Raw genomic sequence first — 23,469 nt, forward strand, 5'->3', positions numbered from 1 at the left:
ACTAGGCCACTGCATCCCAACTTTCTTTTTTTTTTTCCACTGTATTCCACATGTCAGATAATACTTACAAGAGCCATACAATACAGTGGAAAAACTAGATTTGTTTGAAAAAAAAGAAAGGAAAATAAAAAAGAGAAAAGAAAAGCTTAAAAATAAGCCAAATAGTACTGATGTCTTATTTTCATTAGCATAGCCTTCAAAAAAGTATTTATAAAACATGAAAATTAAATCATACTTTTAAAGATGTCAAAAATGGTTTTATAAGGAAAAATAAATATGACTAATATTTTCTTGAATATTAAACCACATTTCTTAAATATGAATTTTGACCTTTCTAGAATTCTACTTAACAAATAGCATTAATAAGTTGAGCAACTATGTAACACTAAGGGATATTAATAAATAAATGTAATTCCTTTTTTATTACTATATATAATGTACATGCTGTAACATATTTTTATATAAAGAACATCATTCTCAATAAGACAATTAATCATGTAAAACTCTAAGTACTGGTGTTTCATCTGGTCTCCCCACTCCTTTCACTAAAAATGCATTCATGGGTAAAATTATAAAGACATTGTAAGTAACTATAATATCATAGTTCACAAATTCTACAAAACACTCCAAGCACACAACTGTTAGCTATAGAGCACTAAGAGCTCGTTGCTAGAGGTTGCCAAACCTGTGTAGTTCTGGCTTTCCTTGTGATTTCTCTCACCCTTCTCAAAATCATATCAGAATACATATGGGTATATGAGTGCAAGTGATAGCATTAGAGAAATAACCTTGACTCCTTTTAGACAAATGAAAAATTCATGTCATTCACAAACTTTAGATCTCTATTATTAGCAACAAGAGTACTTGCTACACACCTCAAAATAACACAAATATTCTAGTATCTGCCCTCAGTTGAAAATATCTTGATGGAACTGTTAGCTCTTTGAGTTTCCAGCATTAGTTCCTATTTAAGTTCCCAGCATATGGCACAAGGAGGGCACATTGTCAGCATTCAATAATTGTGGGTGGAATTCAACTTGGCATCCGTTAGGTGACCCTACCATTGAGGAATGGTCTCCCTTCACTAATTGCAAATGAGAACTGCCAAATACAATTTGGTCCTCCAGACTGGCTGTCAGCACTTTTAATCCATATTAAAGTAAGCTTGCTTACAAAGGAGAAAAATAGCTTACTTTTATAAAGCTTTAGAATGATTGATAAATTTTTTATACATATATGATATTTTAGTCTTCTCATTTTGTCTCTTTATTGAGATTTCATCAATGCAGAGGAAGTGGGGGTGGTCTGATTCTTGGAGGGGCACCTGGGTGGTTCAGGTCGGTTAAGTGTCCAACTCTTGGTTTCGGCTCAGGTCGTGATCTCACAGTTTGTGAGATCCAGCCCTGCGCTGGGCTCTGTGCTGACAGTACTGAGCCTGCTTGGGACACTCTCTCTGTCTCTCTGCCTCCCCTACCCCCACATGCGCTTGCATGTGCATGTGCATTCTCTCTCTCTCAAAATAAATAAATGTTAAAAAATTTTTAATTAATTAATTCTGATTCTTGAAGAAGAGATTTTATCTCCAAACACGCTGTCTCAATTTCTCACAATTCAGATTCCTAAATAAGTTTTTTAAACGAGGTAATAATAATAAACAGGTCCTCATTCTCTAATCTTTTTACCCCATTCAAAAAAAAATTCAGTTCCAATCTCACTCTCAGTTGAATGCTTACAATAATCAATACATAATAAATAATAATCAAACATTTACAAAAGCTTTAAAATGTTTACAAAACTTTGCAAAGAACAAAGCTACATCTTTTTCTTTTAAAACATATTTTACCTCAATGAAGACATGTGAAAGCACCCCAATGGAAGCAGGAGCTACCAGATCATATTGAGCAGCTCTCTTTTGACAAATCTATGGATAATTATGTCCAAGAATAGTATGAAAATGCTTTCTCTCCTTTTTGGCACAACTGATCTGGAAGGCCTATGTAGGTTAAGACTTACATATAAGACTTACATGTAAAATGCATTAGCATTTTATAAAATTCCCAATTTTTTTTTACAATGAAGCAATTTCCTAAACTTCCACAATCTCAACTGCAAATTAAACTTCTATGTCAGTGCCAGGTTAAATTTCCAAAACACTTTTTTGGAAAGAGGTTTATCGAATGTTTTTTATGTGCTCCACACTATGCTAAGCAATTTTCAGACCTTATCTCATTAATTTTCACACCTATGAGGTAGATACTGTCAAAATCCTCATTTTACAGATGAGAAAAGGAAGTCTGGGGAAGATTTCACCATTTATTCAAGATTGTATAGCCATTACATGGTAGAACTATGTTTCAGAGACACAGGTCATTTTCACTTCAAAACCCAAGCTACCTACTATTGTGCGAACTTGTGGTGAAAAGTCTTCAATTTGGGTTCCTTTTTGCATATGAAACAAGAAAAAGTTTGTAAATTCTCACCTTTAGAAACAACTTCGCAGGTCCTCTAGCCTCCCATGCTTTTCCTCTCTATTTTCTGATGGCTCTAAGGCTAGTGTAGAAGTTGACTCTTATGAGGTAAGGACAGTGTCCTGCTTCTGCATGTTACTTGTCAATGCACATGCCCATGCCTTTAATAACAATTAAAAGACAATTGATCTTTGATGCAGACACATTCTTCTGCCTTTCAAAGCAAGACTTTTCAAAGGATGGTCCCCATCTGGCTTACCGAAGATTTAGTCATTCAAGAAATACATTTCTTAATGATCATCTATTATATGCTTTTCCAATTTTCTTTCCAGTTTTCCAATTCAAGAAATTTTTGAATGAATGACATATACACATAATATATTCCCCATGCTGGAAGTAATTCAAGAGCATACTAGAGGTATAGGGAGTTCATTTACAATCCATACCCTTTAGTAATTGAAATGTAAAAATAAAGCTATATGAGTTCCTTAGTTTTAGAGGCATCCAGGACTTTCAGGCCATACAGAGTAGAAATAAAATCATCAACTTATTTTTATCAATCTAATGGAATATCTACTTTAAAACTCTCCTGGAAAAGGCTAACTCTAGTCTAAAACATAAAACTAATGTGGCACCTGGGTGGCTCAGTTTGTTGGGCGTCAGACTTCGGCTCAGGTCATGATCTCACGGCCCGTGCGTTCGAGCCCCACTTCAGGCTCTGTGCTGTCAGTTCGGAGCCTGGAGCCTGCTTCGGATTCTGTGTCTCCCTCTCTCCCTGCACCACTCATGTTCTGTCTCTCTCAATCAAAAAATGAATAAACGTTAAAAAAATTTTTAGGGGCGCCTGGGTGGCCCAGTCGGTTAAGCGTCCGACTTCAGCCAGGTCACGATCTCGCGGTCCGTGAGTTCGAGCCCTGCGTCAGGCTCTGGGCTGATGGCTCAGAGCCTGGAGCCTGTTTCCGATTCTGTGTCTCCCTCTCTCTCTGCCCCTCCCCCGTTCATGCTCTCTCTCTGTCCCAAAAATAAATAAACGTTGAAAAAAATTTTTTTTAAATAAAACATAAAACTAAGAAAAGCACTTATTACTTCTTTAAGCAATATGTCCACTATTTTCTTTCATTTCATATCCTGGAAACATATTTCCATAGAATCAGTCACTTTGTAAAAGAAGTTTCTCCTATACTTCTGGGGTGGGGAGGAGCGCACGCGCGCACACATGCACATTTCTCACTATTTTACCATTCCAGACCTGATTACATTGTTATATTACCCTTTGGCAAGGTTTACAAAAAGCGAAACCTCATAACCTCTTGACAAATGTTCCTCTCTTAACTGGTAATGAAAGAGTGAAAATTTGTGGTGAATGAGATCCAACCTGAGGATCCGTCTACAAAAGAGAAACAGACATTTCAAACCCTTCTTCCTCTCTTTTTCTCTGAGAATATAAAGAGGACAGTTCTCCATGGGGACTTTTCCTTTCAGAGTAACAATACTTGAAAGTTGAGAATTCATCCACTTTCACCACCTGTTTAAAATGCCCAAGCCTTCCTTGGCCTATTGCAGCAAGTGGTCTGTAAATTTGAACAAACTCAGATTTCTTACATTCCTCCCACCTGCCACATTTTCTTAACTGAAAGCAAAAAGTGTTGCAATTGTATGTATTCCCGCGAGCCTGCAGAGATTCACAGAGTTCTAACAGACATTGCTTTACGTTTTTAAAATAGGACAAAGCAGTCTGAAAATAGTGAGGTTTTGGGGTAGATCTGTTTTTAAAAAGACTTAAATATGGTAAAATCAATCTAAAAACTGTTCTAGGCAGCTGAGAAGCTGGGGATAACATGAGCAAAGGGAATAAAGACAGCGCTGAAGAGCCAGTACCAGTTGCTAATACTTAATCTCTTTAAATAATGAATTAGCTGCTCATATCTAGTGTGGCTGCTAAGAGAAAGCACTTTCTTTGTGGAGTGAAGTAAAGCTTGAATACCCATGAATTATTCAATATAAAGTGTGCCAGTTAAAATGCCTTGATATTGGAAGTCAAGTGTAAGATTATCTCTTGTCTGTCAAAAAGCATCTCTACCGTGTTACTGAGCCCTAGAGGAGGGGCCCAAGGAGAGAGAAGAGAAAGAAGGAAAGCCATCCAGAAACAACATAATAAAGCACTAAGCATTCAAAGTGAGTTGGTAGCAGCTTCCTCACTGTGGGGAAACCTTTATTGACATGCCCTCTTTAAACAGAAGTTAATGCTTACTGCTTACAGTCACTACCTCCCTCTGTCTTCCAGGATGAAACAAGGAAAAGTTGACTATTTTCCATTGGAAACACTACATACTAGTTCACCACTTGGCTTAAAGAAATAGTTTCCCTCCTATTTTACCTTTTGATCAATTTAGAAGTTTTAAAGCAAAAGTGATTAACCACAAAACATATCAGAATGTAGACCATGGCAAAATTTCAATGTACAGTATTTCATTATTACTCTATGAAATGATATCATACTCAGCTGGATTTTTTTTTCTTTCCTGGAAGTTCTTCAAGATTTGCCCTTTTTTTAATACTCAAGGAAATAATTTGGTGCATAAAGAAATCAAGATCCTAAAGTCACTGGGCTTCTTTTAAAAATAAAGTACTTGGAAACTATATATGCTATACTTTCAAAAAGCATTCATTAAGCACTAATTATGGGAAAGCACTATTCTAGGTGCTGAGAATAAAAAGATCAGTAGTCCCTACACTCAAGGTATTTGCCATGTAGAAGAAACAGATGCATACACATTAAACCCATAAAATGTCAGAGATGATATGACGGAACATCTCAAAGGGCAGAGGGCAATCTATTTGAGTGGGGAGTGGGGACAATCAGAGAAAGCTCATAGAAAATAGAATGTTAGAGGTTAGATTTGAAAAAAAGGTAAAAGATGTTCATCAAGGCAGATTGAGGAAGGAGGTTTTTATTACAAGGGATGAGGATGAGTAAAAGCGGTGCTGTGAACACCATCTGGCATCTGTGGAGAACCACAGCCATCAGGGTGTGAGTGAAGCATCATTTAGAAGCTGGCAGGTAAAAATAGGCTAGGCTACAGGCACAAGGCTGATTGTGGGTACCACGCTAAGGAGCTAGAATGTTATTTCCTCAGCAATAAAAGACAATTCAAGGCAGGTAAGCATTAGATGTACATCTTAAGGTTCGTGTTAAGAAAGATCCCTCTGATAATGAAGCAGAGAGCCAACTGAGAAAGTACAAAGCTGGGAATGGGGGCACCGGCTACATTACTATTACCAGTGCAACGAAGACAAAAAAGAATAAAAAGGTGAGGAATGGCCATGGCAGTGGGATCTAATTCAACTTCGAGGTATCTGAATCAGATGAATAAGTAGCAATCTCTGGTACCTGTGAATAAGACCCTTATTTGGAAACAGTCTTTGAAGACATAATTAGTTAAGCAGGCAATCCTTGGCACTCCTTGGCCTACAGCTGTATCACTCCAATCTCTGCCTCTGTCTTTACATAGCTCTCTTTCCTATGTGCCTCCACATCTCTCCCTCTATATAAGGACATCAGTCATATTGGATTAAGGGCCCATCCTACTCTAGTACGACCTACATTTAATTTAACCAATTACATCTGCATCATCTTATTTCCAAATAAGGTCACATTGTGACATATATACACACACACACACGGGAACACAGAAAATGATATAGATATAATGTCAGAATTTTATTTGATGTAATCCTTTTTTTAGAGAAAAAAGAATATGGCTCTATGCTTTGTGGTCCACATAAAACTGTCAACTGCAATCAAGAAGAGAAGTATTAAAGTAGGAGTAATAGCTAACCTCTGTTTTCCAGTATTATTTGGCAAAAAAACCCACAAAAAACAACTAAGCATTAAATTCAGTAACTGAACTAATCTCTGATCCTTCCTGACAACTTAAATCACTTGACATATTGCAATATTTTCTGCAATTTTCAATGATTTGCTTAAAGCCGACTTCTACCTACTACTCTGCACATAAAATAAAGCCAGCTTAGATCTAAACACTTTGTGGACATTTCATAAATCTAACAAAACCATAACAATGAGCACTGCCCCAATGTTTACATTCAAATTTAAAGGTATAGCACAAGTTGCGGTAGTAAAGAGAATCTTGAAGCAATTAGAGCTAATATACTAATCCATGCGTTGACCTCCCATTCATGCTCTCATGGTCTCATTTGATACTCAACTGCCTGCAATTGGCCAACAAAACAAAACCATCATGTACCAGTTGAAGGTACCCCACTACCTACCACACCCTTGTTGGCTAGCCATTTCAGCTGCTACTTCCAAAGTTGTCTTCATCTGTTGAGCCTGCTATAACAAAACATGACTGATTGGGTAGCTTATAAATAACAGAAACTTACTCCTCCCAGTTCTAGAGACTAGGAAGTCCAAGATCAAGGTGCCAGCAAATTCAGTGTCTCTTGAGAGCTTATTTCCTGGCTCATTGACTGTGGTCTTCTCCCTGTATCCTCATGTGGAAGAACGAGTGAGAGAGCTCTCTGGGGTCTCTTTTCTTGGGCGTTAACCCCATTCTTGAGGGTTCCCTCTTGTGACCTAATCGCTTCCCAAGCTCCATCTCTGAATGTCATCACATCAGGGATTAGGTTTCAACATGATTTTTCAGGAGATACAAACATTCACTCTATAGCAAATACCACAAAAAGGCATTCTTGAACTCAGGCTCCTCAAAGTTAATTTGCTTCTGCCCATACAGCCACTTTTTCCTTCACTGATTATACTCCCTGACACTACCTGGATTAATGCTCCACATTCAAAAACACCAGCAAATGCTACCATTGTTATGGTACCCCAGAGCAGAACAGTATTTGGACATGATTTGATGGTGCTGTAGAAAGTATTCAAAAGATTGTTGAAAGTTACTTATAATGTATTTTACTTTTTGTAGGTAGACAGTATGCTTTTAATATTTTATTTTCCATTTATTAATAGGAAAAAATTCTCAAATATTTTGACAAGTTTTAAATTGCAGAACTTACAAATGTTTAAATAATAAAATGTAGATTTTGCTACTTTTAATGGCGGTGGCGGGGGAGGGACGGATTCCAGATGGGAAGAAAAGAATAAATGAAGAAAAAGAAAAAAATAAGGGACAGGGGTGTCTGGGTGGCTCCGTTGGTTGGGCATCCGACTCCAGCTCAGGTCATTATCTCGTGGTTCGTGAGTTCGAGCCCCGCATCAGGCTCTGTGCTGAGAGCTCAGAGCCTGCTTCAGATTCTGTGTCTCCCTCTATCTCTGCCCCTCCCTCGCTCACACTCAGTCTCTGTCTCTCTCAAAAATAAATAAATGTTAAAAAAATTTTTTTAAGAAAAAAATAAGGGACAAAGAGAGGGAGAAAGGGAAGGTGGGAGAAAAAGAAAAAAGAACATTTGCCAAATGAACTATCCTGTTATAAAGCTAAGCACTTCGCAAAGCATTAAAATTAAGCTAAAGTTTGAGAATAACAGGCATAAGAAATTCCTATCTTTTAGGTTAGAAAACATCAAGCAAGAAAAAGAAACTGCCCCCAAAAACAAGAAAGACTGCAAAACGTGTAAGATGCCCTGAAGGTAGTTGTACATATGTGTGTAACTGGCATTTTTCCCAGTTCAACTCATGAAGCTGTGCTATTTCTCACGAAAAGATAGGCCTAACTTGCCATGATGAAAAATAATTCTCTTTAACTAAATATTAAGACATACTAGATTTCAACATCCCCCTCATCACTGATACTCAGTAAATATTTATTTTTCCTATTAACCTCAATAGATCTTGGAATTATATTTGTTCAGGGATACAACAAATCTTACAGGAGATCTCCAGGTAAAAATTATGCAGCCAGTATATAAATTCCTTTCAGATTCAATTTCAGAAACAAACTGAGTTTGAAGCGTGTCAATCATTTTGGGTATTATGTTGTCTTTGTATCTTCCACGATGCTTCCAAAATTCAGTGAAGTTCTTTTCCTGCTCAGAAATACCCATCTTTGGAAAACAAGTATAAAAGGGGCCTTCAGGCCACTTGAAACCAAATCCTCTATTATAATATAATGCTCAATTTCTATACATTCAAAAGGACAGATGTCAGGAATCCTGAGTCTGATGTTCATAATTAACTTTTTTCACTTTTTTTTTATATGAAATTTATTGACAAATTGGTTTCCATACAACACCCAGTGCTCATCCCAAAAGGTGCCCTCCTCAATACCCATCACCCACCCTCTCCCCCCTCCCACCCCCCATCAACCCTCAGTTTGTTCTCAGTTTTTAAGAGTCTCTTATGCTTTGGCTCTCTCCCACTCTAACCTGTTTTGTTTTTTTTTTTTTTTCCTTCCCCTCCCCCATGGGTTCCTGTTAAGTTTCTCAGGATCCACATAAGAGTGAAACCATATGGTATCTGTCTTTCTCTGTATGGCTTATTTCACTTAGCATCACACTCTCCAGTTCCATCCACGTTGCTACAAAAGGCCATATTTCATTTTTTCTCATTGCCACGTAATATTCCATTGTGTATATAAACCACAATTTCTTTATCCATTCATCAGTTGATGGACATTTAGGCTCTTTCCATAATTTGGCTATTGTTGAGAGTGCTGCTATGAACATTGGGGTCCAAGTGTCCCTATGCATCAGTACTCCTGTATCCCTTGGATAAATTCCTAGCAGTGCTATTGCTGGGTCATAGGGTAGGTCTATTTTTAATTTTCTGAGGAACCTCCACACTGCTTTCCAGAGCGGCTGCACCAATTTGCATTCCCACCAACAGTGCAAGAGGGTTCCCGTTTCTCCACATCCTCTCCAGCATCTATAGTCTCCTGATTTGTTCATTTTGGCCACTCTGACTGGCGTGAGGTGATACCTGAGTGTGGTTTTGATTTGTATTTCCCTGATAAGGAGCGACGCTGAACACCTTTTCATGTGCCTGTTGGCCATCCGGATGTCTTCTTTAGAGAAGTGTCTATTCATGTTTTCTGCCCATTTCTTCACTGGGTTATTTGTTTTTCGGGTGTGGGGTTTGGTGAGCTCTTTATAGATTTTGGATACTAGCCCTTTGTCCGATATGTCATTTGCGAATATCTTTTCCCATTCCGTTGGTTGCCTTTTAGTTTTGTTGGTTGTTTCCTTTGCTGTGCAGAAGCTTTTTATCTTCATAAGGTCCCAGTAATTCACTTTTGCTTTTAATTCCCTTGCCTTTGGGGATGCGTCGAGTAAGAGATTGCTACAGCTGAGGTCAGAGAGGTCTTTTCCTGCTTTCTCCTCTAAGGTTTTGATGGTTTCCTGTCTCACATTTAGGTCCTTTATCCATTTTGAGTTTATATTTGTGAATGGTGTGAGAAAGTGGTCTAGTTTCAACCTTCTGCATGTTGCTGTCCAGTTCTCCCAGCACCATTTGTTAAAGAGGCTGTCTTTTTTCCACTGGATGTTCTTTCCTGCTTTGTCAAAGATGAGTTGGCCATACGTTTGTGGGTCTAGTTCTGGGGTTTCTATTCTATTCCATTGGTCTATGTGTCTGTTTTTGTGCCAATACCATGCTGTCTTGATGATGACAGCTTTGTAGTAGAGGCTAAAGTCTGGGATTGTGATGCCTCCTGCTTTGGTCTTCTTCTTCAAAATTCCTTTGGCTATTCGGGGCCTTTTGTGGTTCCATATGAATTTTAGGATTGCTTGTTCTAGTTTCGAGAAGAATGCTGGTGCAATTTTGATTGGGATTGCATTGAATGTGTAGACAGCTTTGGGTAGTATTGACAACTTTTTTCACTTTTTAAACAACAGAATATATGGGTAATTTGCAAAATGCATCTTGATTATTTTTTATTGTTTTTCTCTTAGTTCTGATAACATCACTATATACAATTCTAAAATTAATGCACAATTAAAAGCTTCATTTCAAAGATATACCAATGAATAAATATGTATCGTAGAGAAGTTTCATTTTTAAAACCACTTTCATTCACTGCAAATAAGTCTACTCAGAAGTATACTGTGGATTTTCTAACAAGTTTTTCAAGTTTTTATTTACCTAACAGACATTTAAATAGAATATTTCTCCTAGACCATGACTTTTGACTAAGGTATAATCATCAGGGATTTGCAGAAAGAGATATTAACATTAAAAAAGAAAAAAATAAGGGCGCCTGGGTGGCTCAGTCGGTTAGCATCCGACTTCGGCTCAGGTCATGATCTCACGGTCCGTGAGTTCAAGCCCCATGTTGGGCTCTGTGCTGACAGCTCAGAGCCTGGAGCCCATTTCGGATTCTGTGTCTCCCTCTCTCTCTGCCCCTCCCCTGTTCATACTCTGTCTCTCTCTGTCTCAAAAATAAATAAACGTTAAAAAAAAGAAAAAAAAAGAAAAAATATTTATGCATCATGTCATATAGATCATCATAGCAATCTAGCTATAACTGCCTTTCTCTTTGATTCCTCCTTCTTCGTTACATATACTAAGTGATTCTATCTGTAAAAGGTTAGGCAAAATCTTTTGGATTGGAAATTAAGAGTCTCCAAAAGCTAGTATGGCAAAGATCAGCTAAGTACAATGTTTCTTCATGGCCAATGGGACTTCATTTTAGCAAACCTCCAAATCAGAACTGACTTGTGAGTATGAAGATCCCTTAGTAACAAAGAAAAACAATAAGGCCTTAGCAGGTATATACATCTATGTAGAGGGATATATAGATACACACACATACAACATACACATATACATATACACACACAATCTCATCTACTTGGCTTAATTAAGAAAGAAAACCCACAACTTTGGGCACTTATGAGCTTGAATTTTCATATTTTACCAGATTTTCTAAATTCTGTGTGTGTGTATATGCTTTCTATACATATACTACATGTATGTATATATGTGTAGTTATGAATATATATGAATTATATACATACATATACAAATATAGTTATGGTCTTAGGAAAATAGGAGGTACACACCAGTTGTGAATAAGATCATCAGGAGACCAGGACACTAAGTACATTATCAGCTAACCACACCTCAGCAGAGACCAGCCAATCTCCACCCAAGGGCAACACAGCTACCCTGCAGACCCAAGACCAGCCCAAGACCAGCACAAGATAAAGACGTTCCTCTTGGACCCCAGTGCCCTGAGATCATCAGTATTTCTCCTGAACCCAAGGGCTATCTTAGGAAAAAGGAAAGGGAGGCAAGGAAGAGATCTGTGGACTAATCAAAGAATCAATTAAACTGGAAGAGTCTGAGATACCATAAGCACTACAAGTCTAAAATTAGACATTAGGGTTTTTTTTTCCTCTGCTACATAGAAAAGTTGGGGTCAGATGGGGGAAATACCAGTGAGCAAGATTATATGAGCTGTAGAATGAAGAAGTAATATTTTCTCTGGCCACATCATAGACCATGAATACATCTTTAAACCACTACAGAACCGACACACATTTGAGATTTAAAAAGAGAAGTATATAAATAATCTTTTTTAAGAAAAAAAAAACTTTTCCTCCTTGGTCACTCTCCTATTTCTTTTCCATTCCCCTCCCCTCTTGGTTTTATTTGCCTTTGAAATAAGATAACATAAAACCTGAAAAAACAGAATGGTCCTTGAAAGTATGAGTATTTGTTCCACCTGCTGTTTACTCATTTGGGTACCAGAGCACAGAAATTACATCTTTCTGCACTGTTCTATAGGTTCTATAACATAGGGATGCATACAAATTCACTTCAAATAAAGTTGAGAGCAAGAGCTTTAAAAAAATGCTTGTGAAGCACTTTGCAAATGTTATACAATATAAATAATTCTATATTTTTTCAACTGTTCCCAAAAGAGAATCAGGGCCTTGTCCTACTCTCTAGAGGTCAAGACAGAGTTAGAACTCCCTACTGCTCCGTTACATTTCCTAGTACCTATTGACCGAACCAGATGTTGGCAGGTATAAAATCTGAGACAGCTGGTTATCCAACCCCTGAGGGCCAAATGCTCCAAAAAAAATCACTTTTTTTGCAGCACACATCCTGATTCAGAATCTCTAAGCTAATTATCAGGGTTGTGATTCTCAACCTAATCATTTCTACTATGCCTCCAGAGTAAGAGGGAATCTCAAAATTAACACTTAGTGTGCGGAATTGTACACAGATAATGTGCAGATGGCCCACACAGGTTTAAATCCTTAAGGCAGTTTCCACTGCTGTTTATGTTCCTCAAATGATTGACTGAGCTCCTATGGCATGCAACCAACTTCAGAGTGACACCAAGAGGTAAACTGTTTCCTAGCCCTTATTGAACTCGGGATTTGGGAAAAATATAATGCAGACAAAGATGTAACTATGCAACTGACATTGCACAAAATATAAGCAAAAAATCACAAACATGCAGGCTTAAGTTCATGACTTTGGGCAAAGGGCAACCAGTAACAAGAGTTATGGGCCATACCCTTTTTTTTTCCCCCTGGTCTGTTCACAAAGACTATCTGGAGTCAAGATTTAAAGTGCAGAAGAGCGAAAGAGGTGGGGTTTGCCAAAGAAGAGTATGAAATTATCCTGCTCACAGCAGAGAGTGACTACAAAAGCACAGAGAGGAAGAACGGAAAAAAAGATTTTTCTGGCAGTTGTTGACATTTTGGTTAGTGCTAAAGAAAATATACAAGTTACATGCCATCGTTATACATCCCTATCATCACACATACTGAGGAACAGGGTATCTGGGGTCAAAATCTGGCTCCTCTACACACCAGCTTCATAACCTTTGGCAAGAAACTTAATCTCAGTTTCTTCCTATGTAAAATAAGAATAAGAATGGCATCTACTCCATGGAGTTGACATAACAATTAAGAGATAGCACATGATAACTTTTTAATATGAAGTCTTCCATAAACACTGAGTAAAGTTAATTGTTGATGTTGTTGTTATTTTTATGTAGAAATGGGTTTCCTGTATCAGTCTTGGAAAAAATGTGAATTCCAATCCTAGTCACAATCTTGTTATGACATAGTACCTGATACTAATAGTTTATCTATAAAAAATAGAAAAAAATTGCTTATTCACACCTTTAAGTATATTATTCACTTGCAAAATAGATATATTGCTATTTTACATCAAAATGCTTTGAGGATTAAATAATAGCAGGCAGGTACAATGCTTATCACAGTTCTTGCCACATACATAGTAAGTGCTCAAAACTGTAAGTTGCTCTTATGATCATCATCATTTCAGTTATTCAACATTATCATGATCAATTAAGCAAGGAAAAATTGGGACTCAGGTAAAGGACGTGTTACGGAGAAGAGAAATCAAAGGAAACGTGTGGAGGATGTATTTTTCTCTATGTGCATAGCAAACTGGGAGATGTGGAATTGATTTTACTGCCAGACAGATGACGGCTGCAGAGTTGATGAAGCTGACACAAGCAGGAGGCTTGCTCTTGACCCAAGAAGGAATTGTTAGTATGCTTTTACTATGTGCACCAAGCATTGTGCCAAGTATTTTATAAACATTAGCTCTTGAAATCCCCACAACCACCCTGTAAAATAGGAGGTATTGTCACCACCCCTATATGATCAACATTTTAATTTTAGCTGAAGAGGGGGATTGTCTTGATCAGAGTCTCGTGACTAGCAGGGGACAAAGTCAGGTCTACCAGGTGCTAGTTCAACTTCTTATGTACAATGTGACATTGGGAACTTTGAAGGAGGAGCCTGAGAGAAATATAAGGAAACAGAAGGGGAAAGTGTCTGTGACACAGTGGTTTTAACTTAATAGCCAGAACTGTTGAAGCACTCTCCTGTTACAGAGAGACCCATTCTTCTAGAAATGTGCTTAGTTTTTATCACTGATATGATGCACATTTTAGAATGTTTTTCTGGGAATTTCAGTCTTGGAAATTTTTCCACTCATGCTGGGAATCTTCTAGAATATTTTGTAGCGCTTAGTCTAAACAATTCCCAGGTGAAAAGGAAACTTGGCTTAACTTGAAAAATTAATCCTAGTCATCAAAATCAAGGATGTAAGTCAATGAGATACTAAGGAAATACATATATATGAATAAATTAAGTATTCGGGATAGGAAAGCAAACTTTAAAAAATACTACTTATAACAATGAAATACTTTCCCCATACTCCACAGACACTGTCAATTTCCTCATCAATAAATGTCAAAGGTCAAAAACACCCATATCTTGGAAAACCATGGCATTTGAATGCTAAACAAGAGGACCCATAATTGAGGAAATAATAAATCATGTGAATATTTATCTTTGGATATTATTGTATCAACCATAACTTTTTTTTGCACAATAAATGCTCATATCCTCGCTGTAAACAAAAAATTGAACATTAGAGTAAAAGTCCCCCAGCACACACACTTTGATCCCTCTTCTGAATAAAATTATTAGGATAAGACACATCCTTCTAAACATCTTTATATGTAGGACTCAAATCGTGATGCCTGGACCAGCAGCAGCAGCATCACCTGGGAACTTGCTAGAAATGCAAATTCTTGAGTTTCAACCCAGATCTTATGAATCAGAAACGTTGGGAGTAGCACCCAGGGCTGTTCTGAACAGGCCCTTCAGTGACACAAGATGTTCAGTCAAGTTTGAGAAGGGGCCCAGCTCCCCATTGTCCAGGAAATTAACAGTGCACCTGGGCTCTTGTCCTCTAGGCCTCAGCCATGTATCCTTCTCTCTCTCTCTTTTTTTTAATGTTTATTTATTTTGAGAGAGAAAGCATGCACTTGCGAGTGAACGGAAGTGAGGGAGGGGGAGGGGGGAGGGGGGAGGGCGAGAGAGGGAGAGAGAGAGAGAGAGAGAGAGAGAGAGAGAGAGAGAGAGAGAGAAAATGAGCAGAGGAGGGGCAGAGAGCGGGAGAGAGAGAATCCCAAGTAGGTTCCACACTGCCAGCGCAGACCCCTTTCTCGAGGCTGCATCTCACGAACCATGAGATCATGGCCTGAGCAGAAATCAAAAGTCAGGGTTTCCACCGACTGAGACCCCCAGGAGCCTCTCATGTAACCTTCTAGCCTCCCCTTGCCTAAGCGAGCCATCTTACCTTTACAGCCCAAGTGTACACATCCGCAGCTCCTAGTTCTGGCCCCGCTATCTTCCGCTTTCAAGGCGGGTCCCTAAATGCTCAGGCTCAGGGCACACACGCAAGCGCCTTAGCAGCGCCCAAAGGCAGGACGGGCGCCACCGCCTCGAGGGCAGTGGGTGGCAAGAAGCCAGAGGAGGCGAGTTTGGGGCAAGCAGGCAGGACAGCCCGCCAGCAGCGGGAATCGCTGTGCTCCTCCAATCGGAAGCGAGCAGATGAGGGGTCCAATGAGATCTTCGCATGCGCAAGAGAGGGTGTTCTGTGGCCAGCAAGTGGCCGAGCCCTGGGGTCTGTGCTGTGGGCAGCGGCCAAGCCAACCTTGGGGACCTCCTCCACCTGCACCAACCATAACTAACTTTTAAATAAACTGACTCTCTCGTCTTGAACATTCCTGACAATGTGAATCTAAAAGTAGGAACGATGCAGTAGTTTTTATTTTTTCACCTTTGGTTCTTCTTTTTAACTCCACGTAAATAGGTACAAGCAAGAATTGTAACTTACTTATACTAAGTACCAATAACTTTAGAACACATATTACAGATGTCAGTGAAATTAAAAGTTGAGTCGGGTAGAACACAAAATTAATCTCTCCACCGTCCTCGTTAAATTTCAGTTCAATGGGGAATGCTGCCATTTCTTCCACAGGTTTTCCTGTTACACTCTTATTTTAGGCCAATACCGTCAGTACTCTGAAGCAAGTACTCTCAGATCCTAAGCAAATAGCATTATATTACCAAGAAGCAGGGTGTTTAATTGTTTCTAATTTTTCTACACAATTATTGCTTTGGTGTGAACCATCACAGATTGTTTCAAAACAGACCCCGGGTGACTACTCAGCAAAAGTCAATAGGCAAAGCAGAGGCCTAAAGTTTTCTCTTGGGGCATCTCTGCAGTAAATTGTGTTCCTTACACCAACTTTCAACTACCTAATTTTTCAAATCTTGCTGGAATAACAAGTGGCAAATTAGTGGATCTGTCACATGAATGCTATTTGCAATTTACTTGTAGTACACCCTTACTTCACATTCAGGTTTTGTCTTGATGTAATTGACTTAACAAGCAAGTATTTATCACACTTACTGCTCGAAAACATTAATTACCTTTGATCTTGCTGAACCTCACACCTACTTATTTTTAAGAAAATTTGACCAGGTTAAAAAGTTACTTAGATAATTACAACTCATTGTGTATTAGCAATTCCTCAGTATAGAATGTTGCATCCTTCGGAGTGCCACAGACCTATTCAAACGTATTCAGAAACTTGAGGCAAAATATATTTATTACTCAATAGTAAATTACAATATTCCAGAAGAAACTGAGCTGTACAATGAAAATAACTTCAATAGTTATACCTTTTTAAAACTGATGAAGCTGAAGTATTTTAGAGTGCAATACCATGTGTCTGTGTTAATGTGGCCAAGGTCCTGACGGAGAGATGCAACACATCCCTCTTTATTAAAAAATAATAATAATAAAATAAAGACATGTGATCTTCAGTTTCCAGGAGAATAAAGATTTTATGTCTTAGGTACAAGATTCATTGCTGATGAAAAAAAGTTAAAAGTCGTTTCAGATGTTAGAAGTGTTCTGAACACAAATCACACAGTGCATAGCATTTAATTACTTCATTTAAAAATTCTCAGGATGTCCAAAATCGATTCTGTGCATACATAATTGTATGTTCAATGGAGTCGTGGTCTAAGCACATTTAACTTATGCCAAATTAATAATATGCATTTAACAAGTTAAAAAATAAGGAGGGCAGGCGATTCTCCTCACTAAAAAGAGGAGGCTTTCACACTAAAAGAGCCTACAGTCTGGGATGTTAGAAATGGGAGATGTGGCTTCGTGTCCCCTCAGTCATCACAGTTTTCATACATGTCTCTCATAACCTTAGCATCCTATCAGGCTGAGTATGAGTCTGGGGTTTCATACTATGCATTTTGAGGTTAGTGTGTCCTATCAACAAGTTAGCTAGTCATCTGTTTCTCAACTAAGGGAAGAGCAGTTTTTTAAAGACGAGGAGGAAAATATGGGTATTTCGGATTCAGTGAGACAATAGATCATGTCTATCCCCCATGTAACAACTTCTTAAGGGAATTATAGTGTTATTTTGACTCTGTGCAATTTTTGCCCCTCTTGTTTATTTAAGAAGTTGATCTACATATAAAAGAAGAGTCCACTGTACCTAAAACTCATTGCAGCCATCTATCATCACATGTTCATACCCAAGTTATCTCAATAGTGCCAAGAGACACTTTACCTCAGTGCAAAGTAGATTATATTTGCATATTTATAACTGACATGGAAGCGGCAAATACCCATAATGCACGGCATACTCATAATGCAGCTTGATTTAAATATGTAAATACTAATAAACATGAATATTTAAATCTCAGTGAAGAATTCACATAGAAGTAGAGCACATCCAGAATGTAACTTGATATTTGCCTAATATTATAGCACAAACAAAAAGTTAAGGCTACCAATTGGAGATGCCTAGTAAACAAGCCTATCTCCACCACACCGAAAAAGCCTGAGTAGGTCTAATCTGAGTAGCATTCTAGCCAGGAGATTCTCTAGGACTGAAGACAGTGGATAATTCCATCAGAATACTTCCTGGAAATATCAAACTTTCTTCTCTAGCATTCTTAACGTAGATGAAACCCAAATGTGGTTAAAAAACAATTCACAAATATTTACTGAGTCCCTACCATGTATAAGAAACTGTCCTGGTTACCACAGGAAATTTAAGATATTTTTGCAAGAATTCTAACTATCCACTTGGAAACAAAATCATATCCACGTGAAAAGTTATAAGTAAATTGTAGGATAGTTAGAAGTCTAAGTGCAATAATCTAAGGAAAAAGTGGTGATGGCCCAGAGCAGGATAGTAAACCGGGAATGATGAAGGGAGCTTTTAGAGACACTTAAGAACTAGCAAGTAACTCCAATTGAAGTGTGAGGAGTCAAAGTGGTAGATGGCAATAACATTAACCAAGGCAGAGAATACAGGAACAAGAAAAGGTTTAGGTTGGGAAAGATAACACTTTTTTTTAACTTTGTTGTTTGGGGCTTTGTTTCTTAAAATGGAGATTGGGGGGCTTTTTAAAGGACTATTTTGTAGGAGGTTGTGGATCATCTGTCTCAAGCAATATACAAGGTTCTACTGACCTGTATAGATGACTGTCACTGATCTGTCACAAACACTGTTATATAGATAATTATTCAATCAGTGGAAATAAATGAAATATCCAATGAGTGTATAGACAGTATAGAGAAAGAATTGAATCTAGTGGTGTCCACATTACGAGCTCACAGCAGGAATAAAAATGGTGAGATGGGAGTAAAGAAAAACTTGTGGAATAAGGAACTGGTGAATTCAGAGAAAAGGAGAGTTTCAAGAAAAGAGGGCTCAGCCATTTCTGTCTGCTATTATGTTGAGGTCAAAGAAGATAAGAACAGAAAATATACTGGCATTTATTTTAGTAATTAGGTCACTTGTACCTTTGAGAAGATAAGAAAGGAGCAGGGGAGAAAGCCATATTTTATGCTAACAAGATGGAATTGAGGGTTAAAAAACGGTGTTAGAACTCTACCAATCATCCAAACAAGAAAGGAGAGATATCAGATGGTCACAACAAGTTAAGAAATACATTTTTCAAAGTAGGGTAAAACCTTCCAGTAAGAGATGATCACAAAACCCACAGTGTCTCTTAAGAGCATAATTTCTTCAAACCTCTTCCCCTCCTTCCAAACTCTCCCTCACACACACTATCACCCCCCACCAGAGCCATGCTTTTCTATTGGAGGCATGCCAAAGTTTGACATGTTAAGTGAATGTCACATCTGTCTCAGTACATGAAGATGGCCGAGGTTCCATCTAGCCTTTCTTAGAGTTCATCTTCATGAATACATGGAAAAGCTGTTCCCGTTAATCTAAGAACAGAACGTGTGTGCTAGGATGCAAGTTCTTCTTGGTTTAGTAGAAAATGCAAACTCTAACATGGGGGCTAGTTCCATCTTGAAATGTTGTTGAAGAAACATGATACTAAATCATGTATCCAGATAGTACAGCCCCAGGACCATCTCTGACCATGAATATTGCCTATGTAGAACTAGTCAGCAGAAACTAGTAAGTAGGAGAAAAGTGAAAGTTCAGTTCTTAACCATCATTGTGTACCTGGGATCTAACACAATACCTAGCATGGAGCTTCAATTACTTTTTGTTAGATTGAACAACATTTTCTAAACATTTATCCATTCTAAAATTACTCTATCGAACAACTTGTGGTAGGGACAAAAACATAAGACGAGGACACAAAAGGTTAGGGTTTCAGGCCTGCTCTGGAACTTTTTGATAAGTCTTTTATCTCTAATAGTTCTCCCACCTGTATTCCCATTCTGCCATACTTCACAGGTTTTAGAGGGGCACACATGAAAAAATACACGTGAAAGTGCTTGGTATATTTTTCTATACTATACAAATATTAAGGCACTTTTTATTGTTACTATTAATATATCATTTAATGTGATCAGATGTTGACATAAAATGTGCATTTTTTTCTGAGTTGGTTTTGCTACAAGTCTTATTTTATTCTTATTTACTCCTGTTTATCTAATCCCTGTTTGAAATCTGCTAAACTATTTGCCTATTTATCAGGGTGGCCCTAATTTGGAATACAGAGACTAATGGCATTGGAAAATTGCACTGAAAGGAGTCACCCATGTATTATGATAGATCATAAATATGGATGACTAGAAAGTAAGATGCTTCGCTTAAGATGCAAATTAGCAGAGAATGAGATGCAGTGAGTTGTGCACCAGAGATTCAAATCCTGATGGAGAAGTCCCTGTAGGGTCACCGACAAAAAGCAGGTTTCTGCTGTCACTCCCCAGCGAGGCTGTAGACACTCCCTGGGCTTGTCATGCAACACTAATTGAACAGGATACCAATAGGAGAGAAAGTGTGCCAGCCCCATCCCTGAGTGCGTAGCCACTAAGTCAAGTCTAGGGAAACACTCCTTGCAAAAAGCACACAGACACAAAACTACAACCTAGCAATCCACAGCCAGGCCAATCCTAGCAGCAGAGGGACTGAGAAATGAGGAAGGCAGAAAGGGAGAAACAGAAGCTTTGCAGGAAAAGCAAACAGTCATAATGAAGATAAACGGTTCTCCAGGGAACTATCACACTCTGTAATCCAAACACTCTTCCTTGCCCTCCTATAACTTGCAAAGTTTATCCCCTAAGTCCCCCATCCTGCCACTCTCCCGGATGAGATTCAGATGATGAGATTCCTGGTGTGATATATCAGACAACAGAGGTTTGGAGTATGTTCATTCATGTAGGGATGGTAAGAGTGTATGAATATGTAACCTTGAGTATGGCCAATAGCAGTAAGAGGGAGAAAATTAAAAGTCAAAGAGAAAGAAGATCAGCATGTAAAATACAAAATGTCTGCTAGAAAAGTCTTTAATACAGGCAGAAGGTAACCAGAAGCATAGATTAATTGGTATGTACTTGAGTTGCCTACTTTTTGGTGCTCTGTTAGTCCCCAAACCTTCTCTCTACTGCCTGTGTTTTGAATCTCTTCTCAGAACTGACATTATAATCCAAATATGTCGTGTTCTTTGTGGCATTAGTGGGAGAAGAAAAGACCAAGGGAAAGAGGATATATGAGAAAATAAAAATGGGAACAGAAAGTAAGAAGGAATATGAGTGAATAAAAAAACCAGGGTTCCATTGTCATGATTCCAGTCACCTAAGCACCTTTCACCAATTCTAAAACATATGCAAGGCCACATTCATCAGAGCCACAGCCTCGGGAACACCAGACTGGGAAACGTGCCTCTCTCAAGTCTGTCTTAAATGACCATCTTCCCAGAAACATCATCTGTTAAACCGAACTGCAAATTTCTCAAAAGCAGGTCACTGATCCTTTCTGCTTCTGGTCACAAGACGAAGTCTTAAAAGGAACTGCCTCTCTCCAAACACAGGAACTTGGGATTTTAAAAAGCCAAGAAAGGAAGATAAACAAAAACACATTTAGAGCTTCTATTCACTTAGTGAATCATATTTCACAAACAACTTGAGTATCCATTTAATAAAGGAAAAAATTACTATCAAGAAAATTTGTAATTTACCCAAATCATATTTAACACAAATAAATTCAAAGCATTTCAAATCCAATAGCCAAATAATTATTTTAAATACATGAATGGATATATCAAATGATATATCCATTAAGAGATCTTTATTGAGACTCAGCTATAACAAGCTTCAGTAAATCAGTCTTGCCATCAAGGACGCCATCTTTAATAACTATAATCTGGGCATGGGGGTAGGTTGTGGGGGGGTCCCTATTAAGCCAAGATACCTGCTATAACATCATATGCAATATAACTCAGAGTCTATAACAACATGGGGAAGAAGTGGCAAGCCACAGAGCAAAATAACTTGAGTGTGATCCCCATGTGAGAAGCTATCAACAACAGCTACAGATCATATATCAAAGAAGGACAAATGGTAAAAATAATAACTAACATTTATTGAGCTCTCACTATTTGTCAGGCACTACATATTATCTTTTAATTCTTACTATAATATCATGAGATAAGCATTATAATTAAGCAACTGAGCTCAAAGAAATTAATTTGCTCAAGGCCACACAGTGAATAACTGGGCAGATTTTGAACCCAGAAACTTGACATCAGAGCTTCTACTAACCCCAATGTCAGACAGCCACAGGCTCATCCTCAACCCTGCCCCTCTATGTACTTCTATCATCTACTCTTCTACATGGATCTCTCATTCTTTCTCCTGAGTGTCCTTCCTTCTCTGAGACTACTTTTGTCTCCATTAATTTCTCCCTCTTTTTTTAACATTTCTCTTTTCTATCCTTCTTTTTCCTTCTCCTCCTCCTCTCCCTCCTCTTCCTCTACACCTCTCTTGTTCTCTAAATCAAATTAAATATGGCATTCAAATAAGTTCCTAAAATGATGACTATTTTATATCCCATGGTTTTTTTTTAATTTTTTATTTATTTATTTTGAGAGAGAGGGAGAGTGAGCAAGCATGAGCAGGGGAAGGGCAGAGAGGGAGAGAGAGTCCCGAGAAGGCTCCATGCTGTCAGCACACAGCCCAGTGCAGAGCTCAATCCCACAACCCTGAGATCATGACCTGAGCCAAAATCAAGAGTCAGACACTTAACCAACTGAGCCACCCAGGGGCCCCATATATCCCATACTTTTAATTCAAAATGCATATTGGCAGTACAGCAAAAGGAGGTACCCTTTTATATTTCTAGGTTCCTTCCTCCCAAAAGAAAATGTTAAAAATAAGTAGCTTTCTACTTCTTTGTGGCCCTTGGATGATCTGTTTCTTGAATCAAGACTTACTTACATCAAAAGGTTTCACACTATCTACCATTGATGCTGTACAGTGAATTGTGCCCTTCCCAAAATATGTATGTTGAAGCACTGGACCCCATGTGACTGTATTGGAAGTAGGGTTTTAGGAGTGATTACGGTTAAAGGAAGTCATAAGGGTAGAACCTTGATCCCACAGAACTAGTGTCTTTGTAAAGGAAGAAGACATACCACAGATCACTCTCTTTGCACCACATAAGGACATTGGGAGAAGAAGGTGGCTGTCTGCAAGCCAGGAAGAGAGCTCTCACTAGGAACCAAATCAACTGGCACCTTGGTCCTGGACTTCCCAGAACCTAGAACTGTGAGAAATAATTTTTTTGTTGCTTAAGCTACCCAGTCTATGGTATTTGTTATGGCAGCCTAAGCTAATACAATTGGTCTTAAAAATATGGCTTTCTTTATGCAAAAATTTCATAGTTTAAATTGTTAACACTATGATTTCAATATGGGTATTCACCTCATTAGT

General features: G+C 38.3%; 1 long non-coding RNA gene across 3 annotated transcripts in view; it reads right to left on the bottom strand.

The window, feature by feature from the left end:
• Positions 1-1,436: 1,436 nt before the first annotated feature.
• The window catches only part of LOC109502228, a 221,826-nt gene continuing 199,793 nt past the window's right edge, over positions 1,437-23,469 (bottom strand). For all 3 annotated transcript variants that reach the window (XR_006583073.1, XR_006583074.1, XR_002743886.2), the window contains one exon: positions 1,437-2,629. This is a non-coding gene — a long non-coding RNA (uncharacterized LOC109502228). The remainder of the gene's footprint in view (positions 2,630-23,469) is intronic.

The sequence above is a fragment of the Felis catus genome, chromosome A1 (genome assembly GCF_018350175.1).
Source record: "Felis catus isolate Fca126 chromosome A1, F.catus_Fca126_mat1.0, whole genome shotgun sequence".
Taxonomy (NCBI): Eukaryota; Metazoa; Chordata; class Mammalia; order Carnivora; family Felidae; genus Felis; species Felis catus.